Source organism: Saimiri boliviensis, chromosome 18, assembly GCF_048565385.1.
Source record: "Saimiri boliviensis isolate mSaiBol1 chromosome 18, mSaiBol1.pri, whole genome shotgun sequence".
NCBI lineage: Eukaryota > Metazoa > Chordata > Mammalia > Primates > Cebidae > Saimiri > Saimiri boliviensis.
Genome location: NC_133466.1, coordinates 17,571,839 through 17,585,304, shown reverse-complemented (window position 1 = coordinate 17,585,304; position 13,466 = coordinate 17,571,839). Strand labels below are relative to the sequence as shown.

At 37.4% G+C, this 13,466-nt stretch overlaps 1 pseudogene; it reads left to right on the top strand.

Moving 5' to 3' along the window:
- Positions 1-303: 303 nt before the first annotated feature.
- Positions 304-9,742, top strand: LOC141581999 (large ribosomal subunit protein eL29 pseudogene; annotated as a pseudogene).
- Positions 9,743-13,466: the final 3,724 nt, after the last annotated feature.

The window sequence follows — 13,466 nt, the reverse complement described above, 5'->3', positions numbered from 1 at the left end:
CCAGCTGAGGTACCAGGTTCATTTCAATGGGACTGGTTGAACAGTGGGTGTAGCCCAAGGAGGGCAAACCGTGGCAGAACGGGGTACTGCCTCACTCGGGAAGTGCGACTGATCAGAGGATCGGAGACTTCCCCCACGCTGGCACTCTGGTTCATATACTGTGCTTCTACCATGCCCTCTGCAACCCACAGACCAGGAGATCCCTGCAGGGCTGAAAAGCACCATGGCAACTCCAGCAGATGCCACGGGTTGTTGTCACAGATCTGGGTGAATGTTTTGACTAGCACTGAGAACACCTGCAGGATGGAGCTACCCGATCCCCAGAAACAGGTGGAGCTGAAAGCAGGGAGACAGGTGATATGGCTGGTGGTCCCACAACCAAAAAGACTAGCAAACTAAACCCCTCTTACTTGAAAGTTTTGCAGGCAGCACATCAGTTCGAGCTTGGCCCAGGACAATTGAGCTCAGTGGGTGGAAGGGTGTCTGCCATTGCTGAGGAAGGTCTAAACCTACCCGTTTAAACAAAAGCCAGAGGAAGTTTACACAGTAGCTGGACTGAGTCTGTGACAGCCTAGAAGTGACTCTGCAGGCAGAAAAGGGACAGACTGCCTCCTCAAGCAGCTCCCTAACCTCTGTATAACTGAAAACACACCTCATACAGGAAAGCTCTGGCTGTCACTTGGTGGGTACCCTTCTGGGACAAAGCTACCAGAGGAAAGATCAGGCAGCAATACTTGCTGATAGGCAACCCCCATGGGTGATTCCCAGGCAAGCAAGGTCTAGAGTGGTCCTCCATCAGTCCTACAGCAGAGGGGCCTGATTGTTGGAAGGAAAACTAAAAAAAGAAGAAAGAAATAGCTTCAACATCAATAGAAAGGATGTCCACTCAGAGACCCCATCTGAAATCACCAATTTCAAAAATCTTAAGGTAGATAAATCCACGAAGATGGGATAAATCCATGCAAAAAGGATGAAATCATCAAAGACCAGAACACCTCTCTTCCTTCAAGAGATCATAACTCTGCACCCGCAAGGGAACAAAACAGGATGGAGAATGAGTTTGATGAATTGATAGAAGCAGGCTTCAGAAGGTGGGTAGTAACAAACTTCTCTGAGCTAAAGGAACATGTTCTAACTCAGTGCAAAGAAACTAAGAACCTTGAAAAAAGGTTAGATGAAATACTAACTAGAATAACCAGCTTAGAGAAGAACATAAATGACTTGATGGAGATGAAAAACACAGCACGAGAACTTTGTGAGCATACACAAGTTTCAGTAACTGAATTGATAAAGCAGAAGAAAGGATATCAGAAATTGAAGATCAACCCAATGAAATAAAATGAGAAGGCAAGATCAGAGAAAAAAAGAATGAAAAGAAATGAACAAAGCCTCTAAGAAATATGGAATTGTGTGAAAAGACCTAATCAACACTTGATCAGTATATCTGAATTTGCTGGGGAGGGAGAGAAGGATCCAAGCTTAATAACACTCCTCCAGATATTATCCAGGAGAACTTCCCCAACCTGGCAAGGCAGGCCAACATTCAAATCCAGGAAATACAGAAAACACCACAAAGATATTCTTCAAGAAGAGCAAACCCAAGACACATAATTATCAGATTCACCAGGGTTGAAATGAAGGAAAAAATGCTAAGGGCAGCCAGAAAGAAAGGTAGGGTTACCCACAAAGGGAAGCCCATCAGACTCACAGCAGATCTCTCGGCAGAAACCATACAAGCCAGAAGAGAGTGGGGACCAATATTTAACATCGTTAAAGAAAAGACCTTTCAACCCAGAATTTCATATCCAGCCAAACTAAGCTTCATAGGTGAAGCAAAAATAAAATCCTTTACAGACAAGAAATTCCTGAGAGATTTAGTTACCACCAGACCCTGCCTTACAAGAGCTTCTGAAGGAAACACTAAACATTGAAAGGAACAACTAGTACCAGCCACTGCAAATGGTAGAGACCAACGATGCAATGAAGAAACTGTATCAACTAACAGGCAAAACAACCAGCCAGTAACAAAATGGAAGGATCAGATTCACACATAATATTAATGTTAAATGTAAATGGCCTAAATGCCCCAGTCAAAAGACACAGACTGGCAAACTGGATAAAAAGTCAAGACCCATCAGTGTGCTGTATTCAGGAGACCCATCTCATGTGCAAAGACACACATCAATCCAAAATAAAGGGATGGAAAAAGATTCACCAAGAAAATGGAGAGCAAATAAAGAGCAGGGATTGTCATCCTAGTCTCTGATAAAATTGTAAAAGGATCAATGCAACAAGAAGAGTTAACTATCCTAAATATATATGCTCCCAACAAAGGAGCACCCATACACATAAAGCAAGTTCTTAATAACCTACAAAGAGACATAGACTCCCACACAATAATTGTGGAAGACTTTAATACTCCACTGACTCTGAAAATTCCACTTGAAAGTGACACACCTTATGTACACTTATTCTTTATTGGCCAAGCAATTCACAGGGCCACATTTATCAAGGCCGGTAAGAAGCATGGCACATCATGCACCTTCTACCTTGAAGTGATATATGTGACTATCACTCATATTTAATTGGCCAAAGCAAGTCTCAATACTACATTTCTACATTTCATATTAAAAAGGATAAGGAAGTGTAATTTGACTGCCTAGCTAGGAGAGGAGAATTAGATCAGTCATTGCACTATAAATTGATTAAAAATAAGTTTATCTTTGATTTTCAAGGCATTATTCCTTCGTGTTTTATCATCCAGTAAACTTTGAGTTCTTTAGTATGCTATCTGTGTACCCAGATGGGTAAGATTTTAGGATTGTCTTTTTATCTCTGGTGTTATAAAACTTGTGCGATAAGACTCAGTGTGAATTTTTTTTTTTTTTTTTTTTTTTTTTTTTTTTGAGACGGAGTTTCACACTTGTTACTCAGGCTGGAGTGCAATGGCGCAATCATGGCTCACCGCAACCTCCGCCTCCTGGGTTCAGGCAATTCTCCTGCCTCAGCCTCCTGAGTAGCTGGGATTACAGGCATGCGCCATCATGCCCAGCTAATTTTTTGTATTTTTAGTAGAGGTGGGGTTTCACCATGTTGACCAGGATGGTCTCGATCTCTTGACCTCGTGATCCACCTGCCTCGGCCTCCTAAAGTGCTGGGATTACAGGCTTGAGCTACTGCTCCCGGCCTCTCAGTGTGAATTTTTAAAAATTTATTTTATTTGTTATTAAGTAAGACTTTTAAGACTGAAAGCGTGAATTCTTCAATTCTGAATAAATTTCTTAAATTACATCTTTGATAATTTTCTCTCCTCATTTCTTTATTCTCTCATACTAGAACTCATGCTAGCTTATGTAAAAAAGAAATAGAGCTCTGAAAATCTTATATATGAGATCAGAAAACTGTGACAGCAGAAGTGCCTATAAACTCAGGTGAATGACTAAGAAAAAATGAAACCTGTCTCACCGGTAGTTAAGTACCATAAAGAAGAAATAAACAAATTAACAGGCAGTATATCTTACAGCTGTCCTAGCAAATTCTATGATTCCATCTTCTTAACATCTCTCTGATCAAAATATTTTAATCTGAATATTTCTATAATGAGCATAAAAGCTGACAAATTATTTTTAAAAATAGAAAAGAAAACAAGTTCCATTATTGTATTGAAAATTATTGACATAAAATCAGAATGATACATGTTATACTTTAATTACTTATAAAATATAATCTAAGAATCATATTACATTATGTATTACCTATACCTTGTGTCAATTAAGATGATTTCAAGTGTAAGTAAAACCAAGTAATAATGACAGTAGATTAAAGTAAAAAGAAAATTGTTATAGGCTTAATGAGAAGTCCAGAAGTGAAGGGGCTTAGAATTGTTTTGGAAGTTTTGCCATAACATCAAACAACACAGCTCCTTACAGTGTTTCATTTCACCATTATAAGGTTTATTTCTCTAATGGATATAAACCATTTATTGTAATAATATTATTTATATGGGTAATAAGAATAAGGTGACTTAAAATTATTACTATATTTTCTAGAGGTCAAAATTATAAACTTACGCCTGGGATCTTCACCCCAAACAAATAAGCCAATTTTGCTGGGGCATATATTATTCCAGACCAACTGAAACCTAAGTAAATACAAGGCTTTATTAGTACTTAGTTCTAAGATGTATGTGGGAAACAGAAATCTCCTTCATTTTCACCCCCCTTTTACTAGTGACCAGTTGTGAGTTATAAGGTCTTCTTTAGCACCAGTAAGGGGGTGGCATTTATCCCTTTGGGATCCAAGAGTTTGGATAAATGCTAACTGAAAGGTGACAGGTTCTGTACTCAACATCAAATGACTTGAAGAAGGTTGAGTTTCACTATGTTCCAGGAATCATTGCCATGAACGGAAGCCAAGTACAGTTGGATTGACATGAAAGAAATTCTATTCTTAGGGTGACTTAGCAGCAACAGTCAACATCCATGGAACCTAGAATGGAATAAAGTGTTAGAGATATGGTGGTAAAAGTTACAGAACGCATCTGCCAAGAAAGAAAAAGAGACTGTATTTCCGTCTTTCATTTTTTTAAGGAATGACCTTCACCACTTTTGCTTCTATTTGTTTAACAACAAAATGAAGGCAATGGTCCTTCAGCTTTTAATTTGGAACTAAAAGAAGATAAATTAACTTGTAAGACAAAACTAGATTAAGAATCACCACAGTAGAAAGGGATAATCCCAAGGTTAAATAATATGTTCTTCATATTTAAGGGCAGTACTTCATTTTATTAATGTATTTCTATCTATTTCTATCCCAAAGGATGTTGTATTTTGCCCATTTCCCTTTTACCTGGTACATGCGTGGACTTTTTAGATGGTATTGCCAGAGACTAGTTTATTAAAACGTTACTTAAGATGTTGGCAATTTTTTAGAAATCTGAAACCTATTTCAGAATATAAAATTGTCATAGTAGTGCAAAATAAGATTTTTTTTTTACCTGCTTTTGCTATGAACTGGTAATATATATTTTGGCAACTGTACACTCCTTAGTCCTTTTCAGTTGTAATGTATGGCTTTGGACCAGATGGCTCTAAACTCCAGTTTCAACAGCAATGGATGTGCTCAGGCTTCCTTTCTATGCATATTCCACCAGGCAACATGTGTGTGCCGCACATTTAACTTTCCTCTTCAGCCTGGCATAAGCCATAGCTTTTGGGGCAGAATGGAAGTGGCTAGTTTTACCTCACTCTTTTCTTCTTACTTCACATATTTTCATTTCTAGAATCATTTCATGCATTTCTAAATTTTGCCTCAACAAGCCTTGGCCAACCCTTCACCTGAAACAGCAGAGAGCACCCCACAGTAAATAAAAATCACATCTATACCTACCTGCTTATGCTGCAGCTGGCAGTTACCTGCAAATGTCATCTTCTGTCATGTAGGTTAAACCATACAGCCCAATATAAAACCTGCTGACAGAAGTGCATAGGACCATAACAACAAAGCCAAAAAAACCCACCCAACACTTTCTCAGATGAGAAGAAACCAGCATAAGAATTCTGCCTCTAGAAAAATCTCAATGTTGTGACACAAACAAAGTTTCACTCTAGCTCCCCAGCAATGATCCCCAGCTAAAATGGAGATGCAGAGATAACATATGGAGAGTTCAAAGCATGGACTGCAGGAAAACTCAACAAGATCCAAGGCAAGTTTGAAAATCAACACAAAGGCACTTCTAAAACAATCCAGGAAATAAAAGAAGAGGTAAACATTAAAAAAAATCAATTAGAGCTACTGGAACTGAAAAACTCACTTAGAAAATTTCAAAATATAATTGAAAGCTTTATCAGTGGACTACACTAAGCAGAAGAATTTTTGAGCTTGAAAATCAGTCTTTTAAACTAACCAAAACAAAAAGAAAAAGAATTGTAAAAAATGAACTAGGTCTTTGAGAAAGTTGGGATTATGTAAAGTGACCAAACCTGTAAGTTATTGGTATTTCTGAGAGAGAAGCACAAAAATTAAACAACCCAGATAACATACTTTAAAGAATAATTCAAGAAAATTTCCCTAATCTTGCTAGAAAGGTAGATATGCAAATACAAGAAATTCAGAGAACACCTGTGAGATACTATACAAAATGAACATCACCAAGACATGTAGTCACTAGGCTGTCTAAGGTCAATCCTAAAAAAAAAAAAAAATTCTTAAAGGCAGCTAAAGAAAAAGGTAAGATCACATATAAAGCATCCCAAACAGGCTAACAGCAGACCTCTCCACAGAAACCCTATAAGCCAGAAGAGACTGGGGCCCTATTTTCAGTATTCTTAAGGAAAAGCAACTCCAACCAATAATTTCATGCCCCACCAAAGCTCCATAAGTGGAGAATTAAATTATTTTTTGACATAAAATCACTAAAGAAATTTATTACAACTATATTAACCTTACAAGAGACTCAAGGGAGTTCTGAACATAGAGACAAAAGACTTATATCTTTTTCCAGAAAACCACAACTAAGTACTTAGATCTTTTAAAGCATCTACACGATAGAAACTACAAAACAACCAGCTAACAACTTCATGGTAGAATAAAAACCTCACCTATAAATATTAACGTCAAATGACCCATTTAAAATGCACAGAGTGTCAAGTTGAATAATAAAACAAGACATATATGTCTGCTGCCTTCAAGGAATAAATCTCTCACATAATGTAATCTATAGACTCAAAGTAAAGAGTTAGAGAAAGATCTATCATACAAACAGAAAACAAGAAAAGAGCAGGGGTCACTGTTCTTATATCAGATAAAACAGACTTTAAGCCAACAACAGTAACAAGGAACAAAGAAGGGCACTGTATTATGAAAAATGTTCAATCTAACAAGATGACTTAATGACATAAAATATATGTGCACCTAACATTGGAGCACTCAGATTTACAAAACAAGTACCTCCAGAGCTACAAAAAGACTTAGAGAGCCACACAGTAACAGTGGGAGACTTTAATACTTCACTGGCAGTGTTAGATCACTAAGGCAGAAAACTAACAAAGCTATTATGGGCTTACATTTTACACCTGAACAATTGAAACTAATAAACATCTACAGAATACTCTACCCATAAACCATAGAATGTACCTTCTTCTCACCTGTTCATAAAACATTCTAAGATTGATAGTGTGTTCAACTGTGAAGCAAGTGTCAAATTAAAAAAAGAAATCGAACACTTAATGTCTACAACAAGAAGTTAGACCTCAAATTAGCAACCTAACGTCATACCTGAAGGAACTAAAAAAGAAGAACAAACTAACCCTACAGGTATTAGAGAAAAGAAATAACTGAAATCAGATCAGAACTGAAAAAAATTGAAACCCCCCAAATTCATACAAAAGATCAATCAAACCAAATGCTGGTTATTTGAAAGGATAAACAAGACTGATAGACAGCTATCCAGATTAATGAAGAAAAAACAGAGATGAGCCAAATAAGCACAATCAAAAACAACAAAGGTGACATTATAACCAAGCCCACAGAAATAAAAAAGACTCCCAGAGACACCTCTATGCACACAAACTAGTAAATCTAGAGAATATGAACAAATTTCAGAAAAAATGCAACCTCTCATGACTGAGTCAGGGAGAAATTGAAACCCTGGACAGACCAGTATCAAATTACAAAATTGAATCAATAATATAAAACCTTTATATCAAAGAGAGCTCTAGACCAGATGGATTCACAGCTGAACTCTAGCAGATATACAAAGAGTTGTTACCAATCCTATTGAAACTCTTCTGAAATATTGAGGAAGAGAGACTCCTCCCTAAGTTATTCAATGAAGCCAGAATCACATGGTTAGCAAAATCTGGCAAAGACAAAACAGAAAAGAGAAATGTACAGGCCAATAGTCCCTGATGAACATAGGTGAAAAATCTTCAACAAATTACTAGCAGACTAAATCCTTCAGTACATAAAAAGTTACTTCACTGTGATGAAGTAGGCTTGATTCCTGAGATGCCAGGCTGGTTCAACATGTGCAAATCAATAAATGTGATTCACCACACAGAGATTTAAAAAATATTATAATGTAAATAGATGTAGAAAAACTTTTGATAAAATCTAACACCCTTTCATTATAAAAATCCTCAGTAAATTAGGCATCATAGGAACATACCTCAAAATAATAAGAGCTTACATAGCAAACCCACAACCTACATCATAGTGAAAGGGCAAAAGCTGGAAGAATTTTACTTAAGAACTGGAACAGGTCAAGGATGATTGCTCTTACTAATCACATTCAACATAGTACTGGAAGTACTTGCCAGAGTGATTAGGCAAAAGATAGGAAAAAAGTCATCCTGATATAAAAGGTAGTAGTCAAACGATCTCTCTTCACTGATGATATAATTCTATATCAAGAAAATCCCAGCTCTTCCGGTCCTAGGCACGTTGGGAAGCGTGGCTTAGGTGCAGACACGGCCAAGTCCAAGAACCACACCACACACAACCAGTCCCGAAAATGGCACAGAAATGGTATCAAGAAACCCCGATCACAAAGATACGAATCTCTTAAGGGGGTGGACCCCAAGTTCCTGAGGAACATGCGCTCTGCCAAGAAGCGCAACAAAAAGGGCCTAAAGAAGACGCAGGCCAGCAAGGCCAAGGCCATGCGTGCACGTGCCAAGGCTGTCACGACCCTCGGAAAGCCCAAGGAGGTTAAGCCCAAGATCCCAAAGGTGGGTGTCAGCCGAAAGCTTGATTGACTAGCCTACATTACCCACCCCACGCTTGGGAAGCGTGCTCATGCTTGCATTGCCAAGGGGCTCAGGCTCTGCCGGCCAAAGGTCAAGGCCAAGGCCAAGGATCAAAACAAGGCCCAGGCTGCAGCTCCAGCTTCAGTTCCAACTCAGTCTCCCAAAGGTGCCCAGGCCCCTACAAAGGCTTCGGAGTAGATATCTCTGCCAATGTGAGGACAGAAGGACTGGTGTGACCCCCTGGGGCTGCCATCTGCATGGGGCTGGGGTCCTCCTGTGCTATTTGTACAAATAAACCTGAGGGAGGATTTGTTAAAAAAAAAAAAAAAAAGAAAAAGAAAAAGAAAAAAGAAAATCCCAGAGACTCCACTAAAAGCCTCCTAGAACTGAAAAATGACTTCAGTAGAGTTTCAGGATCCAAAATAAATGCAGAAAAATCAGTAGCATTTCTATACGCCAATAATGTTCAAGCTCAGAGCCAAAACACAATTTCATTTACAATAGCTGCACATACACAAAATAAAATAACCAAGAAAACATATAAGCAAGGTGGTGAAAAATATCTATAAAGAAAATTACAAAACGCTGCTGAAGGAAACCCTAGATGATACAAACAAATGGAAATAACATACTCATGGATTGGAAGAATCAATATAGTTAAAATGGCCATACTGCCCAAAGCAATCTACAGATTCAAGGCTATTTCTATCAAACTGCCAACATCATTTTTCATAGAATTGAAAAAAATTCTAGAATTCATATGAAACAAAAAAGAGCCCAAATAGCCAAGACAATTCTAAGCAAGTAAAACAAACATGGAAGCATCATACTACCTGACTTCAAACAATACTTTAGGGCTATAGTAACACAAACAGCATGCTATTGGTACAAAAACAGACAAATAGAACAATGAACAGAATAAGAACCCACACATGAAGATGCACACCTACAAGCATCTGATCTTCAATGACATTGATAATAACAGGCAATGGGAAAATAACTGCTTATTGAATAAGTAGTGCTAGAAAAACTGTCTAGCTATATGCAAAAGAATAAAACTTGACTCTTTCACAATATACAAATATTAATACAAGATGAATTAAAGACTTAAATGTAAAAACCAAAACTATAAAATCCTAGAAGAAAATTTAGGAAATACCATTCTGAACATTGCTCTTGGCAAAGAATTCATGACTAAGACTCCAGAAGCAATTACAACAAAAACAAAAATAGATAAGTGGGACCTAATTAAATTAAAGAACTTCTGCACAGCAAGAGAAACTATTGACAGAGTAAACAGATAACCTATAGCATAGGAGAAAATATCTGCAAACAATGCATCCTGCAAAGGTCTTATATTAAAAATCTATAAGGAACTTAAATCAATAAGCAAAAACCAAACAGTCCCATGAAAAAAAAAGCAAAAGACATGAACAGATACATCTTGAAAGAAGACATAACATGTGGCCAAGAAATAGATAAAGAAATTTTCAACAGCTCTAATCATCAGAGAAAGACTAATCAAAACCACAGTGAGATACCTACCATCTGATGGCAGTCTGAGTGGCTACTATTAAAAAGTCAAAAAATAACAGATGTTGGTCAAGCTGTGGAGAAAAGGAAATGCTCATACACTCTTGGTGGGAATGGCAATTGATTTAGCCACTGTGTAAAGCAGTTTGGAGATTTCTCAAAGAACCTAAAACAGAACTTAAAACCACTGAACCCAGCAATCCCATTACTGGGTATATACTCAAAGGAAAATAAATGTTCTACCAGAAAGACACATGCCTCAGATGTTCATTGTAGCACTATTCACAATAGCAAAGACATACAATCAACCTAGGTTCCTATCAACATTGGGCTGGATAAATGTGGTACATATATGTCGTGGACTATTACACAGCTACAGGAAAAAATGAAAATTTTTTTTGCAGCTACATGGAGGCAGCTGGAGACCATTATTCTGAGCAAATTAACCAAACACTGCATGTTCTCACTTACAAGTAGGAACTAAACATTGAGTGCACATGAACATAAAGATGGGAAAAACAGACACTTGGGACTATTTGAGGGGAAGGTGGGAAGAGGGTGAGTGTTGAAAAACTACCTATCAGGCACCATGCTCGCTGCCTAGGTGATGGGTTCATTCATACAGCAAACCTCAGTGACAAGCAATTTGCCCATGTAACAAACCTGAACATGTACTCCCTGAAACTAAAATATGAGTTGAAAAAAAATTTATGATGATTCTTAGAAATTCCCAGCAAACTTTTGGCTCGCTTGGTGGGTTTGTGAGCCTATATCCAGTTTCTTTTTTACCTCTTTTACTTATTTTCTCTTTCTTCTCCAGAATGGTTTAGATGAACATATTCTATCATATTCTACTTGCTGCTTCTTTGGTGTTACACAACTTTTACATGCATTAGACTGCATGCAAAAGATATGTAAATATAGGTTCCTCATCTATATACTTGTTCCATCAGGTCCCAGATAAACTCATTTCTAAAAGCATTAACAAACTGATATTTATCTGGAAGAGTGAATGCAGATGGTTCTCTGTTTTTCAAGTATAGTGACTTCTCCAGCACTGAGAAATGGGAACATCCAACCTCTGAGTTCATGGTGGCCCACGCCACCATGGAAGCTGCTGCCATATTGCCTTGTCACCTGCAGCTTGGCATCACTTGATGGGTTCTTCATTTCTCTCTCATTTTGTGGGCACACTTCAGCAGTGGCTCAAGACACTCAGCAGTTTGTATTCTACATATATTTACAATTGATATTTGTAGAACAAATATAAGAAGTAAAACTTATCCCAAGGTTTTGGTGTATTTTGTTGGAGGTTTTTACTATGATAAGCTCTTGGTGGACCAGCATCAAAAAAGGAAGCAGGCACTTCATTTTTACTGATTGCTTATTTTGTGCAATGCAATGTAGAAAAGCCAGAGAGATATGAGATATATGCATAAAGAGCTCATAATCTAGTAAGAAATAACCATCTTATAAAAAATAAAAAGTACTTGTATTAGATAGAATAATGCTCCCCCCACCCCCCCACCAAGAGGTCCACATCATAATCACTAGGACCTGTGAATATATCCTATTACATGGCAAGGAGAACTTAAGGTTGTAAGTGAAATTAAGGTTGCTAATTAGCTGATCTTAAAACAGGAAGATTATTCTGGATTATTCTGCTGCCCCCTCCCCCAGAATAACATAAACCTCAGGGTTATGTAAAGTGAATAGGATTTGACCTGCTCTTGCTGGCTTTAAAAATGAAGGAAGATACCATGATTGAAAGAATATGGCAGCCTCTAGATGCAGAAAAAGAGAAGGAATCAGATTCTCTTCTAGCACTTCCAGGAAGAATGCAGTCCTGCCAACAGTTTCTTTTTAGCCCAGTGATACTCAAGCCAGATTTCTGACCTGCAGAACTAGAAAATAATCAATGTGTTTTATTTCAAGTCACTAAATTTATGGTGAGTTTTTACCAAAGCAATGGAAAACTACAATAGCATCATATGATTAGTGTCAATGAGAGGTTAAAACCAGCCAAAAGATGGAGAGACAATGTGTGAGTACTTTTTTGAACTTAAAACCACGATTGAAATAGAAATCCATTTTTTACTGTAAAAATGTAAAAACAACAAAAAGGATAATACTACTCAGTACTTATCTCATAAAGTTGTAATCAACATTGAATATTTGCCTTTCTTTTACAATATAAAATAAGTATATAACAGATCATGTGTATGTACGTTTTTGTATATATATAAAAATAACCATATATTTATATATAAATAAATATATGATATATAATAAATATATATTAAAATTAATATATATATAATATATAAAAACAAGTAAATATGGATATATAAGTCATTATTCAATTAGGAAAGCAGAAATGTTCCACATAAATATAATTTTGAACACTAATGACACAGGCAATGGAAGAACTGAGAAACCAAACAGGAAATGTTGAGACTCCCTGGAGATTAGCAAGAGCAGGAAGTCACCAGTGCCCCCAGGGCTAGAAGGGCAACAGGAGAAAGTGGCATTCCCAAACCCCAGATTCTGGGTCATCCCATGGGGGCCATACCATGGAGGGTGCTGCTGAGGTGCAGACTGTGTACCAAGCAAGAACTGGAGTTTGAAAGGAGATTGCTGCTGTCCGAAAGAAAAAGGAGAATTGTCCTGTCTTCATCTTTCCTTCCATCATCTAAATCTCACACCAGTGCCTCCCACTGGTTGAATCCAGCAAGAACCAGCTGAAGTAAGTGCTTGGAAATGTAACTCTCCTGTCAAATAAAAGGAAGCAGGGGAAAGGAGGGAAATAAGAGAGAAAGAAAAAAAGTGGGTCTAAAAATAGTCCCTACATATTGTCTTGTTGTGAGGATTAAACTATCTAAATTGTGTGAAGCACTTAATATGGCACTCATTAGCATGTGTTCAGTTGATGCTTGCTATTATTATTATTGCTTCAGCTTTAATTACACAATTAAAGCAATGAAATGAACTTCTTAAATAATCTAGGATTGTGAACCATTCTGAAGGCTTTCAAATCTATTATAGTTTCCTCTAGAGGGACATTATCATGTGCTGAACTTTATTAGGCAGCACAACATTGCTGAAGGGTACACCAGAGACAGCTTGATGAATGAGATACAAAGTTAGCGTAATGTGACAAGTGCAAACAAATCTTCCCCTCACTCA